The following is a 9111-nucleotide window of genomic DNA, read 5'->3' as shown; positions in this document are numbered from 1 at the left end:
CGGTGGGTGATTCTATTGTGGTCTATCGAGTTCATCGTTCTTGTATTATGGTGATTAGGGGTCTTGAGACTTGTGTAGATTTGTTGCTTTTAGACATGGTTGATTTCGATGTCATATTGGGGATGGACTGGTTATCATCTTACCACGCTATCTTGGATTGTCATGCCAAGACTATGACCTTAGCCTTGCTGGGGTTGCCTCGTTTAGAATGGAGAGGGACTCCTGGTCATTCTACCTGCAGTGTTATCTTATATGTGAAGGCTCGGCGTATGGTCGAGAAGGGGTATTTGGCCTATTTGGCGTATGTTCGCGATTCTAGTGCTGAGGTTCCCTCTATTGATTCTGTGCCTGTTGTTCGCGAGTTTCCTGAGGTATTCCCTTCAGACCTGCCGGGGATGCCACCCGACAGGGATATTGACTTCTGCATTGATTTGGCTCCGGGCACTCAGCCCATTTCTATTCCACCGTATCGCATGGCCCCGCTAGAGTTTAAAGAGTTTAAGGAGCAATTGCAAGACTTGCTTGAGAAGGGTTTCATTAGACCCAGCGTTTCTCCTTGGGGTGTGCCGGTGTTGTTTATTAATAAAAAGAATGGTTCGATGAGAATGTGCATTGATTACCGGCAGTTGAACAAGGTCACCATCAAGAATAAGTATCCACTGCCGAGGATTGATGATTTGTTCGATCAGCTTCAGGGTGCCACGGTATTTTCAAAGATTGACTTGAGATATGGCTACCATCAGTTGAGGATTAGGGCATCCTATGTCCCTAAGATAGCTTTCCGCACTCGGTACGGGCATTATGAGTTCTTGGTTATGTCGTTCGGGTTGACAAATGCCCCAGCAACCTTTATGGATTTGATGAACCGAGTGTTCAGGCCTTATTTGGTCTCATTCGTGATCGTCTTCATTGATGATATTTTGATATATTCTCGTAGCCAGGAGGAGCACGAGTAGCATCTCAGAGTGATTCTTCAAACTCTGAAGGATAGTCAGTTATATGCTAAGTTCTCAAAGTATGAGTTCTGGTTGGGTTCAGTTGCATTCCTGGGTCATGTTGTGTCAGCAGAAGGTATTCAGGTTGATCCGAAGAAGATTGAGGCAGTCAAGAACTGGCCTAGACCAGTATCAACTACAGAGATTCGGAGTTTCTTGGGATTGGCAGGCTACTATCATCGGTTCGTGGAGGGATTTTCATCTATTGCAGCCCCGATGACTAGGTTTACCCAAAAGGGTGCCCAGTTCAGATGGTCGAACGAGTGTGAGGTGAGCTTTCAGAGGCTCAAGACAGCTCTGAATATGGCACCAATGTTAGTTTTGCCCACAGGTTCAGGGCCTTACATAGTCTATTGTGATACTTCCCGTATTGGGCTTGGTGCAGTGTTGATGCAGGATGGCAAGGTCATTGCCTATGCTTCGAGGCAGTTGAAGATTCATGAGAAGAACTATCCAGTGCATGATTTGGAGTTGGCAGCCATTGTTCACACATTGAAGATTTGGAGGCACTATTTGTATGGCGTGGCATGTGAGGTGTTCGCTCACCACAAGAGTCTTCAGTACTTGTTCAAACAAAAGGAGTTGAATTTGAGGCAGAGAAGGTGGTTGGAGTTGTTGAAGGATTATGACATCACAATCTTATATCGCCCGGGGAAGGACAATATGGTGGCCGATGCTTTGAGTAGGAAGTCAGCCAGTAAGGGCAGTCTTGCTTATATTCCGGCCAGTTAGAGGCCGCTTGCTTTGGATGTTCAGGCTTTGGCCAATTGATTTGTGAAGTTGGATATTTCGGAGCCTAGTCGAGTATTATCTTGCACGGTCGCTCGTTCTTCGTTATTGGAGCATATCCGTGATCGGCAGTTTGATGATCCCTATTTATGTGTCCTTAGAGGCACGATGCAGCGTGGAGGTGCCAAGCAGGTTACTTAGATGCTGATGGAGTTTTGAGATTGTAGGGTCGAGTTTGTGTGCCTAATGTGGATGGGCTTCGGGAGTTGATTTTAGAGGAGGCCCATAGTTCCTGGTACTCTATTCATCTGGGCGCCGCGAAGTTGTATCAGGATTTGTGGCAGCATTATTGGTAGCGTAGAATGATGAAGGATATTGTGGCATATGTGGCACAATGTTTGAATTGTTAGCAGGTTAAGTACGAGCATCAGAGGCTTGGTGGTTTATTTCAGAGGATTGAGCTTCCCGAGTGGAAGTGGGAGCGGATCACTATGGACTTCGTTACTGGACTTCCGCTGACTCGGAAGAAGTTCGACGCAGTTTAGGTCATTATTGATAGGATGACTAAGTCAGCGCATTTCATTCATGTGGAAGTCTCTTATTTATTCGAGAGGTTAGCTGAGATCTATATCCGGGAGATTTTTCGCCTTCATGGTGCGCCGGTATCTATCATTTCGAACCGAGGTACGTAGTTCACCTCGCATTTCTGGAGAGCAGTTCAGCGAGAGTTGGGCACCCAGATTGAGTTGAGTACAACATTTCATCCTCAGACGGACAGGCAGTCCGAGCGGATGTCACGACCCAAACTGGAGGGCCATGACTAGCACCCGACCACACTTGTCGAGCACCAACGTACATTTCATCTAACCTTCATTATTATCTTTTAGGGCTGACGAGATCAATATAAATGGTAGACCTGGATCATGGACAACCAGCAATAAAATATGACGGCATGAACATACAAAGCAGGGGATGACTAGACAATCAAGAAACTACATATAAGGTATGAGCTACCACGCTACTATGAAAGACTATACAACAAAAACTAGCCGACAAGGCATACCAAACTATACATGAGTCGACACCTGTCTATGAGCCTCTAAAGGAACGTAAGTGCTGCAACATAGCCGGAACAGGGCCCCGTCATACCCATAATGTCTATAACAAAAATTGCATACCAAGACCAAGGCAAGTCCGGAGAAGGGATCTCGCCAATCACCGCTGAACTGGACAGTCTACTGTGGTGGGGGAGCTGCACCTACCTGTCTATCAGGACCTGCAGCACGACATGCAGCGTCCACAAATAAAAGGACGTCAGTACGAATAAAGTACTGAGTATGTAAGGCAAGGAACCATAAATACGATCAGTAATGTAAGCAAGGATAGAGAATATACAACCTGTAACATCTTAGTACATCTGAGGGCTACTTACATGAAATGCATGATACATATGTATAAATACATAAACCTTTAAAGCATTCGCCTCTGTGGGCATCATCATCATCATATCGTACCCGGCCATAATAGGCTCGGTAGAATCGTACCCGGCCACGTGGAGCTCGGTAAAACCCAACTGATCAGTGGTTGCACAATAGGTGCCGTACCCGGCCAACTATAGCGTGGCTCGGTAGAGTAAAATAGATACATATATATAATGCATGCTCGACTCATGGAATCACATTCTAAACCTTTCGGAGTGACGTAAGGTCGGTATCCTCTGTACACGTTATTAGGACTAACTCTTCACTATGAACCTTATAAGAATCAGGAAGTACCAACAACATTGATAACATAAGACTAAGAGAAGCAACATTAACATCAATCGTTCCATAAGAGGGAAAACAATGTAAGTACTGCTAGCTTCTAAGAGTAGAGTATCTTGGAAGATCGTTCATTACATTATGTACAATCGGAGTCGTGCAAAAGAAGGAAAGGGATAGCCTCACATACCTTGTATATACTGCCCCAATCTCAAGCTATGCAATTGTCAAAACTCCTTAGTCTACAATAAGAGAAACGATACTATCGTTATCATTTAAGCGTCATAACTATTATGTATCGACCACAACCTATTTTACGATGAAACGGACAACACCTCCCCTATATATATGACCTCACACCATTCAAAACAGTCACCAAACAGCCCAAACAACATCAATAATAAACATATTGAGCCTCCCAAAATAGTCCACACACAGCCTAATCACTCCATACATACGACGACCACCGTAGTCGTGTCAAACAACCTGGAAATGTTACGAATAACTATCAGCCCATAACCCTACATATATATGGTGTTTATACACACCCTTACTCCTCCAAAACTCCACAAGATAGTAGTAAAATACGCAGCCCAACAACAACGCAAAACAGTCCACAAAACAATAACATTACTTCCAAGCCTTTCGATATATATTTCACAAGTTCTAGCTTCAATGGCTTAGCTGCAACTTGGATAATCTTAAATACATATAGAGTAAGAGGTTCCTTACCTTTATACAGAAATAACAACTCCAATTTGACCTTAAATTTCCATGAAATATCCCTCCAATGCTGCCACAACAACAAAAAAGCGAAACTAGCGATCAATTAGTGTTTTTCGGCACTAGAATCACTTTAGAAGGCTTGAAATCACCTAGGATTGATATTAAGAACATGAGGGAGTATTTACAGAACATAAACCCTTTAAAACAACCTCCCACACGAGCTGGAACGACACAAAAATGAGCAACAACAAGAAGAACAAGAGACTTACTAGCGCCACGGAATTCCCGACACTTGATTTGTGTTGTTTGCCCTTTTTTGGGTCTTGAATCTTGAGAGAACCTTGAGAGGATGTTCCTAGGGTTCTAAGGTCTGAAAATAGTGAAAAGAAATGACTTAAAACGGGTTGGAGTCATCCTATATAGGTCCAAATATCTTAAACCGACTTAGTGGGCCCCATAGAGAGGTGCTTGGCGCAGTCTCGCGAAAACACGAATATCTCTCTACTCCGAGATCGTATCGATGAACGGTTTAATGCGTTGAAAACTAGACTCATAGATATTTAATTTGGTTGGTATATCACCCTGTAATTCCTTGTAAATTATGAGAAAAGATTAGAAACATTTGACCTAATGTTTAAGTAAAATTATGAACCTAAGTTGCGACAACTTTTGTCGACTTTTGTTTCATAACTCGTTTGACTTCAAGACTTATGATACGGATATTATATGATTAAAATACCTTAATAAATGACCTCTTGAGTGTATTAAGCACCGCTAGATTACCTGAAAATACGAGTTACAACATCCTTGATTCGTTTAACTTCTAATACTGGTTAATCACCCTTATACACTCTTGTATCACTTAAGACCAATAGGATTGACTTCTTATCATCTCAAAGATAATTCCTTCTTGGATTTATGTTAACTAATATATGGCATGAACTAACACATGTGGATATGGGTTGTAACACCCTCCCCCCCTTAGGAACATTCGTCCTCGAATGTAAGGGTTTATGGGGAGTTTAAATCATCGTGGATTCCAATGGAAATTTCCGATCAATTTTCCCCTATAAAATGGTCACTAGAAAAACTTGCAAGTAATTAAGCCCAACATATGGCTTCACAAGGCTACACAAAGCATTATGCGTATTTACATTATCTACATATCACCATTTTGTATTAAGGAGGAGTATTCTCAAATTATTGCTTACCTCATAGAGCCGTTTCACCTTCCAATGTATCCTGTCTTCCACCAGCATCCTTGTTATCTTCATTCTGGAATAAGTAAGGGTATTTAGACTTCATCTCCTCTTCTGCTTCCCATGTCATTTCTTCCATATTTTTGTTCCTCCACAATACTTTGACGGAAGCTACATCTTTTGTTCTCAGCTTGCGGACTTGCCGATCTAATATCGCCACTGGCACTTCTTCATATGATAGGTCCTTTGTAACTTGTACATCTTTGATAGGGACGACTCGAGAAGGGTCTCCAATACATTTTCTCAACATAGATACATGGAATACCGGGTGGACAAATTCCAATTCGGATGGCAATTCTAACTCATAAGCAACCTGTCCAATCCGTCGAAGAATTTTATACGGCCCGATATACCTTGGACTCAGCTTACCTTTCTTCCCAAAACGCATAATACCCTTCATTGGTGAGATCCTCAGGAAAACCCAATCACCAACCTCAAACTCTAGATCACGACGTCGGACATCAGAATAAGATTTTTGCCTGCTTTGTGCCGTCCTCAATCGCTCCTGTATCACTTTCACCTTCTCAATAGCTTGGTGAATCAAATCTGGCCCATATAATTCTGTTTCACCGACTTCGAACCATCCAACTGGTGATCTACATCTCCTCCCGTATAGTGCCTCGTATGGGGCCATTTTAATACTGGAATGGTAGCTATTGTTATAGGCGAATTCTATGAGTGGAAGATGATCATCCCAATTCCCCTTAAAATCTAGAACACATGCTCGTAGCATATCTTCCAGTGTCTGAATGGTACGTTCAGCCTGTCCGTCAGTCTGCGGATGAAATGCAGTGCTGAGATTTACCTGTGTGCCTAAACCCTTCTGGAAAGACCTCCAAAAGTTAGCCGTAAATTGAGCTCCTCGGTCTGATATAATAGATATGGGCACACCATGAAGCCTAACAATCTCCTTGATATACAACTTTGCATAATCTTCAGCCGTGTAAGTTGTCTTCACTGGCAGAAAATGGGCACATTTTGTAAGTCGATCAATTATCACCCAGATGGAGTCAAACTTATGATAAGAGCGAGGTAATCTAATAATGAAGTCCATATTAATCACCTCCCACTTCCAGGTCGGAATCTCTATATTTTGAAGCAATCCACCGGGTTTCTGATGTTCTATCTTTACTTGTTGACAATTGGGACACTGGGCTACAAATTCTGCAATAGACTTCTTCATATTATCCCACCAATACTGCTCCTTGACATCATGATACATCTTTGTCGAGCCGGGATGGATGGAATATCGGGATTGATGAATCTCATTCATAATCTTCTCTCGCAACCCTGCCACATTAGGCACACACAATCGGCTCTGGTATCTCAGTGCCCCGTCTTTTCCGATCCCAAAAGCCATACTTTTACACTGTTGAATGCTTTCTCTTAATCGTACTAAGATAGGATCTTCATATTGTCGTGCTTTTACCTCGGCTACCAAAGATGATTCTGATGTATTCTGTACAGTAACACCTCCGTCATCAGAGTCTAACAATCTGATTCTCATATTGGCTAGCTGATGAAGCTCTTTAATCAACCCCCATCTACCTGCCTCAATATGTACTAAGCTTCCCATTGATTTACGGCTGAGAGCGTCTGCCACAACATTGGCTTTACCGGGATGATACAATATCTCGACGTCGTAGTCTTTCAATAATTCAAGCCACCTACGCTGCCTCAAATTCAACTCTTTCTGCTTGAAGATGTATTGTAAACTCTTGTGATCTGTGTAGATGTCAACATGGACGCCGTATAAGTAGTGCCGCCATATCTTCAAAGCATATATTACTGCAGCCAATTCCAAATCATGGGTTGGATAATTCTTTTCATGCTTCTTCAATTGTCTTGATGCATAAGCAATCACATTCCCACGCTGCATCAATACGCACCCCAAACCTATACCTGAGGCATCACAATATACCACATAACCTTCTGTTCCTTCAGGAAGAGTGAGCACTGGTGCAGATGTCAATCGATTCTTCAACTCCTGAAAACTACGTTCACAAGTGTCAGACCACTGGAATTTGGTAGCTTTTTGTGTTAACTTAGTCAATGGTGATGATATAGAGGAAAATCCTTCTACAAACCGCCTATAATATCCTGCTAGCCCTAGGAAGCTGCGGACTTCTGATGGTGTTGTAGGTCTCGGCCAATTCTTTACTGCATCGATCTTCTGAGTGTCGACACTAATACCCTCATCAGATATCACATGGCCAAGGAATGCTACTGAGTTCAGCCAGAATTCACATTTGGAGAGCTTAGCATATAACTTACGATCCTGAAGCGTCTGTAATACTATCCGCAAGTGGCCCGCATGTTCCGCCTCCGAACGAGAATACACTAGAATGTCATCAATGAATACAATCACGAACACATCAAGATAGGGCCTGAATATAGTATTCATGAGATCCATAAAAGCTGCTGGGGCATTTGTTAGCCCGAACGACATCACCAAGAACTCAAAGTGCCCATATCTTGTCCGGAAGGCCGTCTTTGGAATATCCTTCTCCCTAACCCTCACCTGATGATACCCTGAACGTAAATCAATCTTGGAGAAATACTTGGCACCCTGGAGTTGGTCAAACAGGTCATCAATTCTTGGAAGTGGATACTTGTTCTTTATAGTAGACTTATTCAACTGTCGATAGTCGATACACATCCGTAACGACCCGTCTTTCTTCCGCACGAATAGGACTGGTGCACCCCAAGGTGAAGTGCTAGGCCTAATAAAGCCCTTATCCAGCAAGTCCTTCAACTGCACCTTCAACTCTCGCAACTCTGCCGGGGCCATTCTGTATGGAGGAATAGAGATCGGTTGAGTGTCAGGCAACACATCAATGCTAAACTCAATCTCCCTTTCAGGAGGAAGGCCTGGGAGTTCATCTGGGAAAACATCTGGGAATTCGTTAACCACAGGGATTGATTGTAAAGTAGGCGGTTTCGCCTCCGCATCCCTAACGCGAACGAGATGATAAATGTAACCTTTTGAGATCATTTTCCTTGCCTTAAGATAGGAAATAAACCTACCTTTCGGTGTAGCAATGTTCCCTTTCCATTCAATGACGGGTTCACCCGGAAATTGGAACCTAACCATCTTCGTACGACAGTCAACATTTGCATAGCATGAGGCCAACCAGTCCATTCCCATTATCACATCAAAATCAACCATTTCTAACTCAAATAAATTTGCCGAGGTTTGACGACTACAAATCATCACAGTGCAACCTCTATATACCCTTCTAGCAATCACAGAATCTCCTATCGGAGTAGATACCGCGAGGGGTTTACTTATCAATTCAGGTTCAATGCCAAACTTATTAGCCACAAAGGGTGTAACATATGATAATGTAGATCCCGGATCAATCAGCGCATATACATCATAAGAAAACACAGATATAATACCTGTAACAACATCTGGAGACGACTCGAGATCCTGTCGACCTACTAGAGCATAGGTTCGATTTTGAGCACCACTCGAACTCGGCACTGCACCTCTACCCCTACCACGACCTGTCGACTGCTGAAAACCCCGTGCTGGAGGTCGAACTGATGAGGAAGAACCAGACACAGATCCAGTCGGCTGAGCCATACCATCACCTCCTCTATTAGGACAATCCCGCATCATATGGCCAGGCTGCCCGC

Source organism: Nicotiana sylvestris, chromosome 6, assembly GCF_000393655.2.
Source record: "Nicotiana sylvestris chromosome 6, ASM39365v2, whole genome shotgun sequence".
NCBI lineage: Eukaryota > Viridiplantae > Streptophyta > Magnoliopsida > Solanales > Solanaceae > Nicotiana > Nicotiana sylvestris.
Note: the sequence above shows the minus strand (reverse complement) of the source record.